At 35.8% G+C, this 19,760-nt stretch overlaps 1 long non-coding RNA gene across 1 annotated transcript in view; it reads right to left on the bottom strand.

The window, feature by feature from the left end:
- Positions 1–1,909: 1,909 nt before the first annotated feature.
- Positions 1,910–19,760, bottom strand: part of LOC129463464 (uncharacterized) — a 119,220-nt gene continuing 101,369 nt past the window's right edge. The window contains exon 2 of the long non-coding RNA XR_008651187.1: positions 1,910–2,645. This is a non-coding gene — a long non-coding RNA (uncharacterized lncRNA). The remainder of the gene's footprint in view (positions 2,646–19,760) is intronic.

The raw sequence follows: 19,760 nt of genomic DNA, 5'->3' as shown, positions 1-19,760 counted from the left end.
AAAAGTGAGGGAATTTCAGAGTTAAGAGAAAATCTAGCTCTGGTGAAAATTAATAGAAGACAGAAGAGTATGAATAAAGAAGTGAGAAATCAGGGAAACAAATTAAATTTGCTTTGTTTTCATCCTCTTTAATGTTATTTTAATATGAAAGGCCTAAAGAGAAGGATAGCTTTTTTTAACATGCAATTTCCTTATTTTTGAATTTAATAAATCTTTAATGGAAGTAGAAATCCTGCCTTTGGCTTAAGAAATATAAAAAAGAAGAGAGATATGTATTTTTCTTAACCATCAGACAATATTCATAAAAGATCGGAGCAAGGCCCTAAGTAAATAATAAACATACATTATTTACCCAGCGTGCACTTCTTACCTGATAAATATGTTGGTTGCTCATTTTTAAAGAACTTATTAAGGAATATGCAAATTTCAAAAGCTTATTAAGGAATTAGTTGGCATAGCTAATAGATCTCTAGAGAAAATTTGACTCTTGATGTAAGTATATCTTGAGGATAGGACTGATGTATGGCTAGAAATCTTCATAAAATTATTTTAAATCTTTCACTAGTTCCTTACTAAACCTCTACTTATTTGCTTATTGTATCTTTTTCAAGGCAAAGGAATTGGTTCTTGTTTTTCTTCCCCTGCCTGGAGCCTGAGGCAGCTCGTTTCAATTTATGCTCTGGCTCCCCAGGATAGCTGAGAAACTTCACTGTCCAATCCCACAGGGAGAAAAAGTGACATTGAGCGTAATCAACACTGTCTCTAACCAGGATGCTTATGATATGGTAGTATTTACGTTAGCTTTGCTTTGTTCCCACTCTTCTCTCCTTTCTTCCATACATCTCCTCATAACTCTATTTATAAATGGCCTTTGCAAAACCAAATTAACACAGTAAAAAGCTTAACCATGTGGTGCCCAGCACAATAAGATCTGGAAGGTCTGTCATTATTGGATGCCGAGGATGTATTTCCATGTCCTGTGCCTCATCAGCAAGTAAAAAAGAGACTCTGACTTCTTAAAAGATAGTCTGTGATTTCTTTTCTGGAACTTAATAAAAAGTCACTCATCATCCGTTTGTGAGTGAGAGCTGTCTGAGAAAACAGAATTGACTACCATATTATTTTTGAATTGTCTTATAGCTTCAACTCTGGAGAGATAACAGTGGGGTTGATGTAGAAATCATGTCTAAAAGCTCCCTACCATGAATGACCACATGTTCCAGCATGGTATGCCAAGAGTAAGTGCCTATTAATTATTCCTTTGTAAATGTTTTGCTATTAATTAAAAGGGAAAACAGATTCAGAAATAAAGCCAGCTTTCATGGGTTCATGGTACTCCTTTATACTAGTAAGAATCTGAGTTGTTAATCTCTCACTGAAATAAGCCTGTGTTTAGAAATAAGCATGTGTTTAGTAGAGACAGCAGTAGAATAATGTCTGGGCCTTAACTCTTTCGTATGCTTAAGGTGATTTTGATTATTTCATCAGAACTTTTTGACTCAAATTGAGTGATAATATATATCTTATAGAATTTGTTGCTAAATTTTAATTATATAATATCTACTTATTTAATAAATGCTTATTGTGCCACTACCTTGTGCTAGGCTAGGCCCAGGGAATAAGCTGATAGACAAAAATCTCTCTTCTTAAGTTGGATCTTATATTCTAGCAGTGGTTAAAAATAATAAAAATAGAGCAGAGAGAAAGGGAGATAGAGAGCAAAATAGAGAAAATGGTTGAAAATCACATTCTGGAGGTGGCTAGTGACAGACCAGTGTAGAATAGTTTGGAAATATATTTTAATGTATAGATGAAACTAATTAGAAGCAGAAAAGTCATAAAATCCAATTTACCTTTGAAAAGATTTACTCTGATGACTGTGTAAAAAATAAGAGGAGTAAGAATCAAATTAGGGGATCATAGAGGAGTTTATTGCAGCAGTCTTAGCAAGCAATGTTGAGTTTTTGAACTAACATGTTAGTGTAAAAATTCTTCACAAATTGTTGAATTTAGGGTTCTTTTGTGTGTCAACAGTGTTCGCACATCAATTAGATATGGGGTAGGTAGGAAAGGAAAACAATCAATCTTGGCCTTATCAAAAGGGGGATGCCAGTGCCTAGATACAGGTAAGCATTGACACTCATGAGGCTTAGGCCTCAGGGCTCCTCCCTTTTACAGGCTCTTTCCAAGTCTCTTGTCTGACCCTAAAAGTGCATTCATGTTGTTACATATTTTTTATACCTTCCAAAACTAAACTGTCTTAACTGTGATTGGTTAAGACCACCATCTCTTTACCCTGGGTCACATCACCCCTAAGGTCAAGTGGCATTGCAGTAGTTGTAGACATTTCTGTAATGTCTCCAGCTAACAGGGAGTTGCACTGGGGATTGTGGTAAATTGTTAAACATGGTTCCTAATAAATCACTCCTTTTTTTGTCCAGATCCCTTTGCAATGTAACTCTACTGCTCCCTCCATCAAGAAGTAGGGTCTATTTCTCCACCCCTTGAAACAGTCTGGTCTTGTGACTTGCTTTCATCAATAAAATGTTGCAGAAATGAACTCTTAAAGTCCTGCTTGGAGAAAACATGTAGCTTCTACTTTCAATCTTGGAATCCAGTCTCCACAAAAAGAGGTCCAGGCTAGCCTGGGGAGACAGAGAACATGTGGAGAGAAAGATCATGGTGAATGAACTACCATATGGAGAGTGAAGCCACATGGAAGAGAACCACATTGCCCTAGTTTGACAGTTAACGGCAAAGCTCCATTTATTGAGAATGACGCAATCTTTGATCTCTTAGCCCTAATCAAGTCACCCCAGCTGACATCACATGGAGTAGAAACAAGCCATCCCCACTGAGCCCCAAATATCCAACCAACAAAACTGTAAGCAATACAATGTTTACTGTTTTAAACCACCATAATGTGGGACTTTTTTTTTCTTGCATAGCTGTAGATAATTGGTATAGGATAATTTAGCTTGATTTCATTAGAATGTATTGATGTGGTTTGTAGTCATTTTAATATATGGTTATGTTGTCGCCTTCTCTCCATGTGTGGGACTGGGCTACAGCAATAGTCATGCCTCCCATTGTGCTGACTGTCCTGGCATCATGACACCAATGTACAGGGCCAGGAATGCTACAGCAAAATGAATCTGTCCCATGATGACTGGCACCCAAAGTGTGTGAGCATTGGATTAAAAACAATACTGAAATGTACAAGGCCAGAAAAAATATGAGGACAATTCTTCCAAGAATTAGCTGTGTAAAATTCTAAGTGAAGGATAGGTTCTTATTAATTATTGATCAAAATGGAAGTTATTAAAAATATGCAAATTATCAATTTCTCATGTAATTTGTATGAGACTTACACACATGAAATTTACCAGAAATGTGTGCTTCTTGGGCACAAACCTATATCAGAAGAACATAAAGTATATTTGAGAAGGATCGTGCTCAGCAAACACTTTGTAGATATTTTTTCTATGAGACCACAGCTTCTAAATATGACAACTTTGAAAATTTTTATGACATCTTCAATGACTAGTCTGAAGCTGAAGTAAACTTTCTAAACTGTCAAGTATTTAAATTTATTTTAGTTTATTTTTATTGTTAATTTTTTAAAGAAAGGATTATGCTAGAGGCAAGAATGAATATCATTTTGTTTCTAAGGAAAATATTATATATTGTGTAATATGGAGAAGTGTCCAGAAATGTGTGGCCAAAAATAGAAAAAAAATGTACAGACATGGTTGAGGCAGTTGATTCTTTCAAATATTATGCTATTTTCTGGATTTTCTGATTTTGCAGTTTTTCAGCTTTTAAAATTTTGTAATTTATTGTTGTGATGTCTCATTTTAAAGAAATAGTTAGGTCCGGCACGGTGGCTGACACCTGTAATCCCCGCACTTTTGGAGGCTGAGGCGTGTGGATCACCTGAGGTCGGGAGTTCGAGACCAGGCTGGCCAAAATGGTGAAACCCCGTCTCCACTAAAAATACAAAAACACACACACACAAAAATTGGACGTGCATAGTGGTGGGTGCCTCAAATCCCAGCTACTTGGGAGGCTGAGGCAGGAGACTTGCTTGAACCTGGGAGGTGGAGGTTGCAGTGAGCTGAGGTCTTGCCACTCTACTCCAGCCTGGGCGATGAAGTGAGACTCTGTCTCAAAAAAAAAAAAAAAGGAAAAAAGAAAAAGAAAAAAAGAAATAGTTATGTTGCAACCTAATTTTGAATTTATACCTTTTAATTATTTTTCCTAACAAAAGCTGTCTAAACAGTATAAATTTCAAGCCTCAAAAAGTCAGGCTATAACCTTGGTGGTTTACCATAATTAGAACATTTACCATAATTAGAACACTGAATTTAATATTGAAGGTATAAAAAGAGTTTGGAAATTGTAATTTGCTACCTAAGCATGAAGTCTTGCCATGTTTATGTTTCCTTTCCAAAAAGCACTGAATGGATCCCCAGTGTCTAACTGTGTAAAACAGCTGAGACGTCACTGCTTTCCAATCTCTTGAAGGACAAGTGCTCATCTTGGCTCATCTTGGACCCCACTTCAGAACCCAGGGGAATTGGTAAGTGTTCTAGGGTACACATTGGAAAGGGAAATATACAAACAGGGCTGAGGATATCTCGGGACACAAGCAGCCATCAATATTTTAGGATGACCAACAAGCAATAGTCAAGGAGCTCCCATTGGGCAACACTTCTGAGCCCTAAAGAGAAGAGCCAGTGCAAATCCCCAGCCCTGCTGTGACATGGTGCTCACCTGGTGGCCAGTAGGTGGTCTTAGGCATTGGTTCCATTCCCTCATTGTTTGTTGCTTCTAGCAATAATAGCTGCTCCACAGCCTGTCAATTAAGACATTGCTCCCTTACACCTCCAATTATTATTTCTTTTTCTTTCTTTTTTTTTTTTTTTTTTTTTTTTTTGAGACAAAATCTGGCTCTGTCACCCAGGCTGAAGTGCAGTGGTGGGATTTCAGCTCACTGCAACCTCTGCCTCCTGGGTTCAAGTGATTCTCCTGCCTCAGTCTCCTAGTAGATGGGACTACAGGAGCTCACTACCACACCAGCTAATTTTTGTATTTTTAGTGGAGACGGGGATTTGCCATATTGGCCAGGCTGGTCTTGAACTCCTGGCCTCAAGTGATCCACCCACCTCAGCCTCCCAAAGTGCTGGGATTACAGGTGTGAGCCACAACGCCCGGCCACACCTCCGATTATTTCTGATGAATGCTTCAAGATCCTCTTTGGAAGTTTGAAAACAAAAGGAAAGGAAACCAACCTCCAGCCAACCAATGACCAAAACTTGCTCTTTGTTTTCTTCCTAATTTCTAATTCTCCTGGAGCCAATGTGAAAAGAGAAAAGTCATGCATAAAAGTAAGCACAAATAATAATATATCAACAAATACTCACATGTACTCCACAAATATATAAAATATTAGGTATCAATAAAATAAAATAATCAGTATTCAAAGCTATTTCAAACTCAGAAATGCATCTCACCAATTATATATATATCTATAAACATCACAAATAATAGGATAATTGGGCATGTCCAGGATTATATCAGAGAAGCAATGTGCTCACAGCATTGAAAGAGCAAATTTCTACACCCACTTGCAGATGATATAATTTTAACCTCCAATTCCCCTGTCTCCATTGTTTGTCTGCTCCAGGACTGTGAACAGATTTCATCAGTTTTTGGTTTCATTATTCCTCCACTGGGATATCTGTCTCAGTTTATAAACATATTCAGATCTCTTCAATAATTTAAAAAAGAATCCTTCCCTGAATCCCTGTTCAGTATTAACTAACTGAAACCTACAAGGTAATGAATCTGTTTTTAAAAAAGAAAGATGAAGAAAATATCTGAGTTTTCTATAATATTATACGAACTTGAAAGGCAAAGAGTTAGATGGCATTTTCGCATAATGTGCGTATTGTTAGATTAAGTATGATTTATATGTTTAAAATTAAAACTTTTTTTAAGTTTTATATGCAATAATAGAAGTGTTTCCTATTTTATGGCATAAATCTGGTTGTCCATATGCAAGTTAACAGCATTTGAGGCTTCTTTTTATATAACTGGTAAGATCTTGCCCATCTGAACTTGGTTGTTGGTCATTTCTTTGAAGCATTTCCCTACTGTCTGAAAGCAACTAAAAATGTAGGTTTGTTTAGGATATGAAAACTAAGTTACCCTATGGCCCCCAAATCACATTACATACTGATTAATTACTTATATTCAAGTAAAACATTGACTTACATTAAAAAACCTTAGGGACCGGGCGCGGTTGCCCACGCCTATAATCCTAGCACTTTGGGAGGCCAAGGCGGGTGGATCACGACGTCAGGAGATCAAGACGATTCCGGCTAACACGGTGAAACCCTGTCTCTACTAAAAATACAAAAAATTAGCCAGGCGTGGTGGCGGGCGCCTGTAGTCCCAGCTACTCGGGAGGCTGAGGCAGGAGAATGGCATGAACCCGGGAGGCGGAGCTTGCAGTGAGCCGATATCACGCCACTGCACCCCAGCCTGGGGGACAGAGCAAGACTCCGTCTCAAAAAAAAAAAAAAAAAAACCTTAGGTTCTAAATGTCCTATGCCTAACCTATTCAGTACAATGTGACACAAATTCAACTTCATTTCCTATACTAGTTATGCCAAAATAAAGCTATTTCTTTATTAAAAATAAACATAAAGAATGCTATTAAGGTGGCAGCTTCATATTCTCATATGGTTTTGCTGTTCAAACTAATCTTTTTTTTTTTTTTTTTTTGAGACAGTCTTGCTGTCGCCCAGGCTGGAGTGCAGTGGCGTGATCTCGGCTCACTGCAGGCTCCACCCCCCGGGGTTCACACCATTCTCCTGCCTCAGCCTCCCGAGTAGCTGGGACTACAGGTGCCCGCCACCTCGCCCGGCTAATTTTTTGCATTTTTAGTAGAGACAGGGTTTCACTGTGTTAGCCGGGATGGTCTCGATCTCCTGACCTCGTGATCCGCCCGCCTCGGCCTCCCAAAGTGGTGGGATTACAGGCGTGAGCCACCGCGCCCGGCCTCAAACTAATCTTTAAAGGTTTTACCAGCGATACTATGTAAGTGGGTGTGCATCCACATGTGTAATGCCTTTATTTCTACCAAATCACTTACAATGTCCAGATAGACATATTTGTCTAAGTTAGCCAAACTGTGGCAGTGCCTTTTAAATGCCAGATAAAATCTGTTAAAATTTGTATCTTTTCATATGGGCTTGGGCTTTTAATTTTAAAACAAAGATTTTGAAGTATCGAAACCTACAATATAGATTTAAAAGTTATTAAAATTATCAATAAATAATAATATTAATCATGTTAATACACATTATTATTACAATCTGGGGATAATTTAAGAGAAAAAAACAATATCTCCTTTCTCAGTGAACATCAAATAAGAGGGTGGTTGTGATATTTAAAATTTTGTCTTCATTCATCTTTGTAGAATAAACTTTTGGAGAATGAGCTATCATTAGGAAAACTTTCACTTTATATTTTTGTCAGTTTCCATCATATTTTGCAATGAAGTACCAGAAACTTTCAAATAAATTTCAATTTCTGAAAATATCAACACATTATGTACGGCTTTTCAGGTCAGCTTTCTGGTTCTAAGTCTTTTTTTTTAATTGGTATCATCCACTTTCTTTTTCTTAGTTATGCAGGAATTATAATATGGGTCTTCTGTCAGAGCTCTACAGCTCCTAAACCAAGGTATCACATGTCTCCAAGATTGCCAAACACTGGAAGCAAAAAAAAAACCCCATGAATTTTGCAGGTATTTATGAGAATATTTATTAAGAACACAGTACATATAAATAGTGTGGAAGTCCAATATTTGATTGAGTTCTCTTTTCCATGATGTGACTTTTTCTTCTATTCAGACTTACGAAAGTATAACTGCATTATAGCAGCCTTGATTTCAGCAATAGTCCATAGCTTAAGAGTCCATCCTTCAGTAACTCATTGTGATGAAAAGGTCACTTGCATCTGCCAATAGAGTTTCTCTCTGCTTCAGCTTCCATTAAGAGAAATATCCCGTAGAATCAGCCTAAACCAATATAATAGATACTTCTGTACCTATAGGCAAGGTATCTAGGAGGAGAACATGTGTTAAGTAGAAAGTACATCCCCTATCAATGAATTACACACAATTATCACACATAGATTTACATAGCCTACCTTGTATGACATACTCACTTTGCCACCATAGTTCTGTAGTTCTTTAAGCAATGTTAAAAGCATTCTGTTCTTATTTTTGTTTTTTTCTGTTTTGTTAGAAAACATGTCTTTCTTTCATGTCCCTGACAAAATTTTAAATTGTCTAAATATATGCACATTCACACCATCTTCTAGATTTGTTAGATTTTCAAAATACACGAAGATGAGACTAGATTCCAAACTTTGGTCCGATGAGCAAGAGAAACTAAGGCAATAGTAAAGGAACAGAAACCTCATTCAAATCCCAACACCTCTACCAGCTACTCCAAGTTTACATTAAACCTCCAGAAAGGTTTGTAGGGTGATAAACATACTTCTAAAAGAAGATCTTAATGCTCAAGAAAATCTGATACACAGTAACTGCTATCATAGTTCCACTCAGAGGATCTTCTGTCCTTATTTAAGGTATGTCATTTCCTTCCTTCGGAGTTCAGAAGCAATAATAAAAAAAAAAGTAAAATGTTTTCCCCCTTATTTAATTACAATCAAATGAGGTTATTGTTCTTCCTATGAACCAAGAATCAAAGTATTGGAATGAAAATAAAAACTAATTTAACAAAAGAGACTACAGAAAATCACTTTGTTAATTTAAAAAAAATTAAATTCACACCTCAGTCACAGATATCTACTGGGAAATATGCATCTTGCTTAATTAGTCTTGGTAAAATCTAAATATCACCAGCTTATTTTGTGAGTGTAGTCAGCTGATGCCCAGATTGGAAGCTTAGGAGAAACTATGCTACATTGTCCAGTACGGACATGTCATTCACTGAGCTGGAACCAAACTTCCCGCTGTGTCCTTCCCCCAGTTCAAAATCCCCATACAGTTTCTAAACAACAGTGTAAATAAGATAGGTCCTTTCATCAACTCACACTGATGACTAAATCAGAATATAACAATGCTTAGCAGGAATTGATATTTTACCCTATGAATTAGTAGGGAGAACAAATATTTTGCATGAGTGTGTGATTTGTCTTAAGTTTTGAACTAAAGAGTTGGGGAGTAGCTTGGTTCTAGTTACCATCAGGACCATTCATCAGAATTAAGATCGTGGTATTACAGAGCTGGAAGCCTCCTGCAGAGGTCATCAAGCCCAACCTCCTCCCTGTTAATCAAAGGGAAGCCCAACATATGCCCCAGCATGCACTATGATTTGTAATTTGAAGTTGACAGGGTATAGAGTTCTCGGAAATTATGAATAAATTACCTTACCATTTTCTGCCTTAGTATCACCATCTCTACAATGAGGACAAGAGTAACTGTTTCAAAGAGCCTTGACAAACCGATCTGAAATTCACAGAAGAAAAGTCATACTGATAAATTAATGTAAAAGATTAATTTGTGACTAATGACCTCAGGATAGAAAAGAATACATGCCTAAAAAGTACAAAACATAAGTAGCTTAGTTTTCAAAAACAAAGGAACTAAATTTGAAAAATTAAAAATAATATGCAATAGAGACTATATGGAAATAGTCTCCCTGATATTTTATAATATTTCTTGATCCATCTCTGAATTGCTTTTTCTGTCATCTTTATGCCTCTAATTTCAGAATATTCAGCAGAATAATAGGTCTCCTGTTGTAGATCCAATGTTAAAAATAGCATTAACATTGTAGAGATTTGGAGGGTGGTACTGAGAATATTGATTAGCCAATAATTGGCATGTTCCTAGAAAGGAGGATGGTTCTGAATCGAACATAACATCTCTTTAAAAATGATGTACTGATACTTAATCAGGTTATGCAGCTTCCTTCCTCCCCTCAAAAAATTGCTCTAACAGTAGCTGAGTATCCCTTGCTGGTCAGCATCAAAGCTGACAGAGTGACCCCAGAGCAAGAAGATCTGCTTCTGATTCTCTGGGTTCCCTGCCCAAGGGAAGGAGGAGCAACTGTAAGGCAGACCAGAATGGGAAAGATCTTTTCAGATTTAGAGTCTTTCCTCAGTGACAAAGTTGAAGCCATTTGGGGCTTAATATTGCAGAGTTAACTCCAGCCACTAAAGTACATCAAAATGGAAAAGAAAATGAGGAGAATGCCATGTCTTTGCATCACATTTTCAAAAGCAAGGGGCAAGAACCCTATAACCTCTGAGAATGCAGGTAATATGAGGTAATAGGCAAGTAAGGCAAAAATATTACTATCTTCCCTCCCTCAGCATCCAGAAAAGATGATTACTGTAATGACTATCATATTTTGCTATGCATTTAATATTTAAAAACTGTAAGATCTGGAAAATGTGGATATCAACCCTTTAAGTAGCTGTGCTATTTAAGTATCATAGTAACCTTCTCTAGCTTTATCATTTTGTGAAAGAGCTCACCTACTAGAAAACAGTAACTATAGGATGGCTTTCCTTGCCTCACTCAAAAAAAAATAGTATTCAACACATTATATAGTTTTAATTTGTCTCATAGTTTTTATTTATATCTAAACTTTTCTATTTGGTCAAATAAAGAATGAGGGAATACATGAAATAACCCTAAAGGTGACCAGAGTAGTGACCCATGAACAAACGGATTCATACACAGAGACATTTGAATTAAAAAATTACCATATAATTCTGGGTCAACACATGCATGTGTGTGGTCACTCACTACCCCTCACCCAGGGAAGACATCACTGATCAATATAGAACATGCTTCATTTAGAGCTCACCCCTTCCCTCCACACCCACCCTCACCTAAAGGCCTTGTGGTTTTTCAGTTTTTTCTCAACATGTCACTCTGGGTAATTACTACTCATTTCCAAAATGAGGAAAATCAAATGTGGACCCTCATGAAGCTTATTGATTGCAAGGGCACTTGGGCCAGATGAAATCTAAGAGGTTCTTCATGTCTTCTAAAAGAATTATCAGTGTTTCCTGTTCTGTAGAAACTTCTCTCTTCTAATTTCCTTTGAATAAAATGCTTTCCAACTGAATTAGTTATCTAGGGGTTGCCATAACAAAGCAGGATAGAGTGGATGCCTTAACCAACTGAAATGTATTTCCTTGAAGTTCTGGAGGATGGAAGTCCAAGATTAAGATGTTGGCAGGATTGGTGTCTTCAGAGGGCTCTCTTCTGAACTTGTACACAGCCATCTTCTTCCTATGTCTTCACATGGTCTTTGTCCATGTCTGTGTCCAACTTTCTGTTTCTTATACGAACACCAACCATGCTGGATTAATGTCCGCCCTAAAGACCTTATTTTAACTTAATCACCCCTTTAAAGACCTTATCTTCAAATACAGTCACATTCTGAGGTACTGAAGGTTAGGACTTCAACACATGAATTTGGGAGAACAAAACTCAGCCCATAATATGCATGTTACTTAAAACTGAGTTATTCTTTAAAAATAAGCCAAATTCCACAACATTGTGAGGTATTTGCCTTTATATTTCAAATAATAATGTATTTACATTGATATATTTCAACTGCATTCTTTCAGTCTTCTGTATCATCATGGTATGGCATCTATGGTAAATTGTGTATTGAAATACTTGTACTGTTCTTTTCCTTTTGTGACATTTAAAGACAAAGTCAAGGTTTGCAATTATCTTTCCTAGCTGATTCAAATTCCTATATGGTGATGACCTTTGACCTTGAATTTCTGCCTCTAAAGTTTCTCCTTCCTTCCTGTTATTCTAAACTTTCCATGTATCCAGTTTCAGGATAATTTACACTATTAGAAACCTATCTTCTGTCCTTTCTGTTTTTCCATTTTGATCTTATGTCTCGATACTTATCACTGTTACTAATAATCTCTCTTCTTAAAATAATGTGTTCAGTAAGCAAAGTTTTTTGGGGAGGTAGAATACTATTCCCTGAGAACTCAGCCTTAGTATCTATGTGTGTTCAGGTCTTTCTATATAACATTTCAACAGAAAAGTCAGATTCCTTTTGACCATAAAAAATGCTTATCCTCAATAAAAAAAAATAGTTGTCCTTTAATAGTTGAAATGTTTTAAATGTATTTTGCTGTATACCTTCTGTAACCTCTCAGCAGAATTTCATAAAAAGTTGATATTGATGTTTTCCCCCATAAGTTGGTGAATTTCTTTAATTAGGGAAAAAAAGAAAGAAAGCATTTGGAAACACTCATAAAAGAACTCCCAAACTAGTGAAAAATCAAGGCTGTCATAATTGACAAAATGGAATAGACATATGCTGGGTATTTAAAATACCTAGCAATACCAGGAAGACTGAAAAATCAAAGATCTAAAGCTCTCTCTTCTCCCTATTATTCAACAACATTAAACATTCCTTTAAATTCCTGTTAACATAGAAGATCCAGACAAACCAATAATTTGGCAACTTGTAACAATTAATTAAATTTGTAGATTGAACCTAAAGCAAACCTTAAAATTAGACACTCTAAAAACATAGTTTAAAAGGTCACATGACTGGCGTTGCAAAGCCTGTTTTACTGTGCTGCTGCTTCTTAGAAACAATTTATTGTGTACTGAGTCAACTTAGTAGCATAAGATTTACAAATATGGAAGTATCTCAAACTGAAGTGTAGGTTTAATATCTGCCTATTGAAAATTTCTTTAAAAAACGAATTCGCCTGGGTTACTCTTACTCTGTTTTTTTAGCAGAGAATCAATTATTAAAAGTTCATTCTTTCTATTTATGAAGTAGTTTTTATCCTTTCCTGAAAACAATATCCAACACTCATAAATGTACTAGAACCCCTGAGTATTTCCCAGAAAACAAAATGCAATCTTTTCCTGAGTCACCTTGTACTTGTGCTGACAGATTGACTCACAGTCAGACTTGATGCTTTATGGTTTTTTGGCCAGACTTCCATCTGCACAACGGGTTGAGGTATAAGAATATCTCTGCCTTGGCCACTGTTGTTTTCAGCACAGCTTCACTTGTTCAGTGCCCTTTACTTAACCTTGATACAAAAAAAGGAGTCAAGCCTAGGCATTTGCCTTTTACCAAATAAAATTTTATTAAATATGTGCATTTGTGTCTCTGTGTGGAACTGGAATAGGCTAGGAGCAATGCCAAAAGGAAAAGTTGCAATACAAGTTTGAAAAGCAAGTGTCTTTGACTTATTGCTATGATTATACTAATTGCTCATCTGCTTGGTGGGAGGTTGCAGGAAGCTGTTTTGAAGTAATCAAGCTGAGATGGGCCCTTCTATTTATAATAGTTCTGCAAATTCTTATACCCCAAAAAGACTTAATTGCATTTTTCTTCTTTTAAAAATAGATTCATTCTCCCTTCTTCTCACCATTTCCATTGCTTCAATCCAATGATAAATATTTGATAGCTTCTTAGTTATTATATGAATAAGCATAAATTATCCTTTATTTCATAGATCTGAACAGAAAGCCCTCAATATTCATTATTGGATTTGAAGTGCAATACAAACCTTCTACAAAATAACAATAATTCTTTAGGTAATCTCTTGTAGAGGGCAAATTTTATGCACATATCATTCTTGTGAAAGTAGTTCTGTGTTATGAGAAAAACAATGATGGCCTTTGCTCAAAGCTTCAATCCATATTTATTTAGTAAATATTTTATTGCTATGATTAGCATTATTGTATCACTGAATAGCATAGCATCAGCAGACATAAGTCTTTGTTAGCACTATATGTGGTCTTTTATACTTTATTTCAATTTATTCTGGGTAAGAATTTTTTAATAAAGATTCAAATGTTGATAAAAGATATTATTTTGGAACTCTTTAGGAGCCTAGACATTTCATGTGCTACTTAATCCTTCTATGTGCAGTTCTCTTTTGCTATTTCATCCTGATAAACAAAGACTGCATCATGATCTGGCAAGAGCATGTAAAGAATCACTCAAACCCAAAGACCTCAACTGTGTTACCTCCTAATTCAGTGCATGTGGATTTTTCTGAGCCATAGTTTACTTAGAAGTATACACCGGACATTAATATCTATTTTAGAGTAGTTGTGAGATTAAGTAACTAGCAGCCATAACATACATGGCACAAAATAGAAACTAAAGTTTACAGTGACTTTCCTTTTCTTCAAAATACCCACAAAATTGTATTGCCTGTAATGCCTTTTAGTACTTTGGGCTTTACGAACTATTTCTTATTCCTGTCTCTTGTTCATTCTCCTCTATCTTTAATTTCTCCTTAAATGTTAAGCAAGTATTAATATAACAAATGGTATGAAACCATTTTAAGAAAAGCCTACATACAGATATGTAATTAGAAGTTCATAAATTAAGGTGTGACGAATTTCATAAAATGAGTCACAGAATTATTAAATACTGGACCTGAGAGAAACCTGAGAAATAGCTGGTCCAGTCCTCTGGTTTTGCAGAAGAGGAAACCACAACCAGAGAAGTTAATCGATTTGCTTAGGGGCATATAGTTGCAATTTTTTAATGTAAAGCACTCTCGTACATTTCAAATAATTACACTTTTAAAATTTTACTTTCATATTGTGTTAAAAAAACTAATATTAAATAATCTATTTTATGAAAAATTACATAAAGTTGAAGATGATTATTTTTATATGTGTGGGGTTTTGTACACGAGGCATGGTTTTATCTTTGCAATCATTTCTCAGCTACACTGTAGTTTTGTGTGTGCGTCATACTTCACATGCACACAATGTTTAGCTCTACTCTGGGGTTTTTGAATGGCTGTTCTAGGTGGAGATCCTGGAACACATCTGCATCTTAACAAGATTCAACATCTGAACCTGTAAAACTTTAGACAGAATTCAACCTGTTACCATTAAGGAAAGAACCACCAGAATAGATATTTCAACATCTTAATGAGTCTAGAATTGAAGCAAGCCTTGTAGAAGGGAAAATCCTCCCCAATTAAACCTAGCCTTTGAAAAAGTGGTTAGATATTTCAGAAGATGAAAATAGAATCTGTAGTAAGTTATCTGAATTTAGGCAAGAATCAGGAAGAAAAGACAATTCTCAGTTCTTTTTCCTAAATTTGTCTCTCCCATCTTCCCCATAAGGAGACCCACTCTTCCCACAGGGACCAAGGTAACTATTTGACAATTCCTTCTTTGCAGCTATTTCCTGATGAGCTAGATGGAGAATTCACAGATTAATGCCAACCTCTTCAAATAACTGTATATGATGAAAAGGAAACACTGGCATGGTTTGTCCATGTGGCAGGTTTTTAATATTTATTCAAAAAATATATACTGGAAAGAGAAAACAGATATGGGAAACTAAGATGTATCATTCATATAAGAATACAATTTTGTCTATTAAAGACCATCGTGTGTGATATTTAATTGGTCTTCAGAATAATTGCATATCAAACCATCTAAATCTGATAACATATTTGGTCAATAATGATCTCCACATACGTTATTGAATTTTTGCCCAGATGGCACTGGTTGAGGCCCAGGGAAGCTCTAAGTTTAAAAGAACTTGAGGAACAAAAAAGAATAAAAATTAGGTACAAGCCTTTTAAAATTTATGTTTATCCTAAGTTCATTATTTTGCCATTTGTGTAACTGTTATATATTTTGTGGAGCTCCCATGATATCTTAGACATAAACCCACACAAAGTAGATATTCAGTATCTATGACTTAGGGGATTGGCTGATCTATTTCATCTCTTTCCTTCTAATGGTTGTTCAATAAATCATATAGTAACTACTGTACTTGCTGTATTGAAGTAGTCAAGTGAAAAAGAATATTTTTTTCTCCCTTGAATAGTATTTTCTGCTAACACAGCACACTTGTCAAAGCCCTTGAATATTTCAGCATAGGCATCAGATAAACATATAAATAACTAGATAAATAACTGACAAAATGCTGCAAATTATTTGGCGATAAACATAAGCACACCACAAATTGCAAGGTTAATGCTTAACATCTTTTAGAAAATGCTTCTAAACTAAGGCTGTATTGTTAACATGAGATTACGGAAAAGGATTTTGTAATACTTAAAAGTTCTTGGACTGTTGGACAGTGAGTATTTTCTAATTGCTGAGCAAAAATAGCAATATGGCATGATTCAATTCTGTAAGATTGAATGATTAAAAAAATGTCAAAATCAAAGACTCTTCTGTTTGTACTATGAAGGATTAGGAGTTACATTGTAAATAAGGACTGGAAAGAACATATACAATTTAAGTAGCAGTCAGGACCAGTGGAGTATAATTTTTGGAATGCTTAAAATGATTATGAGATTGAGTAAGAAAATCGTAATGCCCAATTTTCTCTGAAAAAAAAAAAAAAAAGTTATAGATGCCCTAAACAAGACACCAATGGTTGATAAAAAGGCAAAAATAAAAAATTTGGTCCCTGAATGATGACAAGTCAATGCAAATAGTGTGCTTTCTATTGGAAGCACAATTCCATATGTTCGTAGGCCAGCTCTGTCAGGCCCATTGGCAGGCCATCCTGCTGTGCTCATCCTCAGATGACACTCACCAGGCAGAAATGATGAAGTATAGAAGCCAGGAAAATTTCCACTACGTGTCATGATCATGAGAGGCATAGCCTAGCTGCTGCTGAATGGTGGCAGCAGAAAATTCAGTCAACATATTTTAACCTTCAGAGTTATTCAGGCACATTCTGATCTCACCAAATGAGCTGATAAGAGTGAAGTACAAACTTGGCGTCAAACAGCTGTTTCCAAACAACCAACGGGAGGCAAGGCAAAGGAGTGCTTTCTTTCCGTTTTTAGGTACAGTCAGTGCTTTTCAAGGCTAAAACTTCAACAACAGTTTTTCCATTGTATAAAACACAAACAGCTAACCTTTTAAATGTATAGGAACACAGCAGGGTAATAAAAATAAAAGGAAGAAGAGAAGAAGAAAAAGAATAAATGAAAGAATAACTTAAATGTTATAGGGTAAAACCAGCCAGGTTCTAAGGCCAAAGCACTCTGTGAACATTAGATTATGGAGTTGATTCGACCCTAATTCAAGTCAAGCTGGTTCAAATGTTTCACTTGAAATTTTTTTGTCCTTTTTTGCTTGTTGCTTATCCTGAAATCTGATCTACTTGTAGGTTTAATGCAGGGGACAGGCAAAAAACTGACCTATCCTTAGTATTGTAAGGGATTGCACTAAATGTGGGAGTAAGAGCAATAATTCCACAGCTTCCTTCTTGGAAACAGGCCCAGCTTGAAGAAATAAAAATAGAAGTGTCTGAATGCAACTAAAAAGCTCAGCCACATGGAATTAAAATGCCAATTCCCTTTAGCCTTTTTTTTTTTTTTTTTTTTTTTTCAGTCATCAAAATTCCAAAGCCCACAAATTCAAAAACTCTTACAGTCCAGCATCTTTTCTGGTAACCCATCACTTGAAGTCATATTGATCCAAAATGACTGCATATTGAATAGCTTCAACCTAGCTGTTCTCATACTTTTAAAAAATTAGTAAGTTTAAAATGTAGATAAATAAATACATATGCCAAAGGGCACTAGAGCTCCAGGACAGGACTCGTTTAGTTGATGTTCATCCTTATGATTCCAGAATACACTTATATTAAGTTTTTTACGTTCTAAAAAAACACATTTTAAATTGAAATAAAAAAATTCCTAATATTTTTACCAACCTCTGTTTCTAATTTGCCCAAGGGCCCTGTTTAGCATATTTGCAGTATCATATATTCAAAGTAGAAGAACTGGAAACAAAAAACAGATTTAGGAAACCAAGATTTACCACTAGTATGAGATGATAATTTGGTGTATCTCATGATGACTACATACATTAATTGTTTTTATGAGTGCTTCCATATTTTAAGTTGTCTTCTGGATGGTAGATATATCTTAACATTCTCAGAAAAATTGAATTTCTCTGTCACTCTACTGTTCATTGATCTTTTGTCTGCATGTGGTCTTTTTGAAATTAAGTGAAACTCTTTGTTTAAAAGGATACTTAGGGTGCAAAGAGGAATAAGAATCTGGCCTAGGCCATTTAAACTCATGTTTATCCAGTATTCATCATTTTCTCCTCTAACATATGAACATAGTTTCCAAAACCACAAACCTCACAAGTGTTTAGATCCAGACTTGTAAACAGGTTTGATTTCCTTTTATTGAGCGTCTTCCTTCCTCATCTCTTATTGCATTCAGCTGGCTCTAATTCTGTCTCGTGTACTTAAAGAAATGAAATATTTTGTCTGAATTAAGAATAATCATGTGTTTGAGAAGATCAATCCTGAAACAATAGAAAAGTGAATTGTTTCCAATGGATCTGTTTACAGTGACTGAGCAACTAGGATTTGGATGAATAAATAAAAAGACCAGTAATTTTATTGAGTTATATTGTTCAATTTCAATTGTGTCTCTTAACATAAACAGCTCAGTGATTGATGTATTATTGAATATTCGTGGAGTGTGCCTGTAATGAATATGTTTATGAATGACCCTCTGAGAGTCAATCAATGTTAGAAAGAGACCTCTGTTGATTAGGAGTTTAGATGATTGCAAATCAAACTTTCAAATGTCCAGATTTTAACACCTAGTACTTTGAAATTTAGAGGGAAAATTAAAAGTACCCAAAAAGCAAACGAGCCAGTGAATTATAGGAAAGAAAAACAGAAAATTTTTTTTTTCTTTTTTCAGACAGTGTCTTGCTTTGTCACCCAGGCTGGAGTGCAGTAGTACAATCACAGCTCTCTGCAGCCTCACACTCCTAAGCTCAATCTGTCCTCCCGCCTCAGCAGCTGGGACTACAGGCATGCAGGACCACACCCAATTGATTTTATTGTTTTTGTTGTTGTTGTTTTGTTTTTGTTTTTGTTTTTTCGTAGAGATGGGGTCTCACTATGTTGCCCTGGTTTGTCTTGAATTTCTGGCCTCAAGAGACCCTCCTACCTCAGCCTCCCAATCCCCATGGGATTACACATGTGAGCCACCACATCCAGCCAGAATTCTTATTAACCATATTTAGTATCTGAGGCCATTATTTGGAAGCATCCTTAAGAAAATGACCAAAACATCACCGTGACACAGTCAAATACACTAGTGTCTTAAACAAATTATGCTCTTTTCTTTTAAAATTATGCATTTATTAATAGGCATGTAATTCTACTTACTATTCTCCCTAGTGGATAATTTATCTCTGTGAAAATGCCCCTTCTAGTAAGGTATTGAACTACATTTTGTCTTGAGCTTCATAGATGTCCAAGTATCTGAACTGATTGATGAGGCAAGGATATTCAATTGCAGAATCCCTCACTTCTACACAATTCATGATCTCCCTCAATTACTGTATTTTCTAAATGCTTATGACCTGGTCCAAGGAACTCGTAAGTCTTGGATACATATCTTCCACCATTCTTGGAATAGCTGCCCACAAAAATCATACACAAATGGGATGCTTCAATAATTTCTAAGTGGGGGAATGCCTAGGAAATGCAATAGACTGTTATCCTCAATCATGAGGATATACAATCTGTTGATACAGCCCGGGGTTAGACAAGTAATGTCTCTATGACAAGGTGCTAAACTATGCTCTGTCTTCCAATAGTACCTCTTCCTTCTCACATCTTCCAACTGGTATCTCTTCCCAGATTCTCTACTTATTTTCTTTT

The sequence above is a fragment of the Symphalangus syndactylus genome, chromosome 2 (assembly GCF_028878055.3).
Source record: "Symphalangus syndactylus isolate Jambi chromosome 2, NHGRI_mSymSyn1-v2.1_pri, whole genome shotgun sequence".
NCBI classification, from domain to species: domain Eukaryota; kingdom Metazoa; phylum Chordata; class Mammalia; order Primates; family Hylobatidae; genus Symphalangus; species Symphalangus syndactylus.
This window is presented reverse-complemented; position numbering and strand designations above follow the sequence as displayed.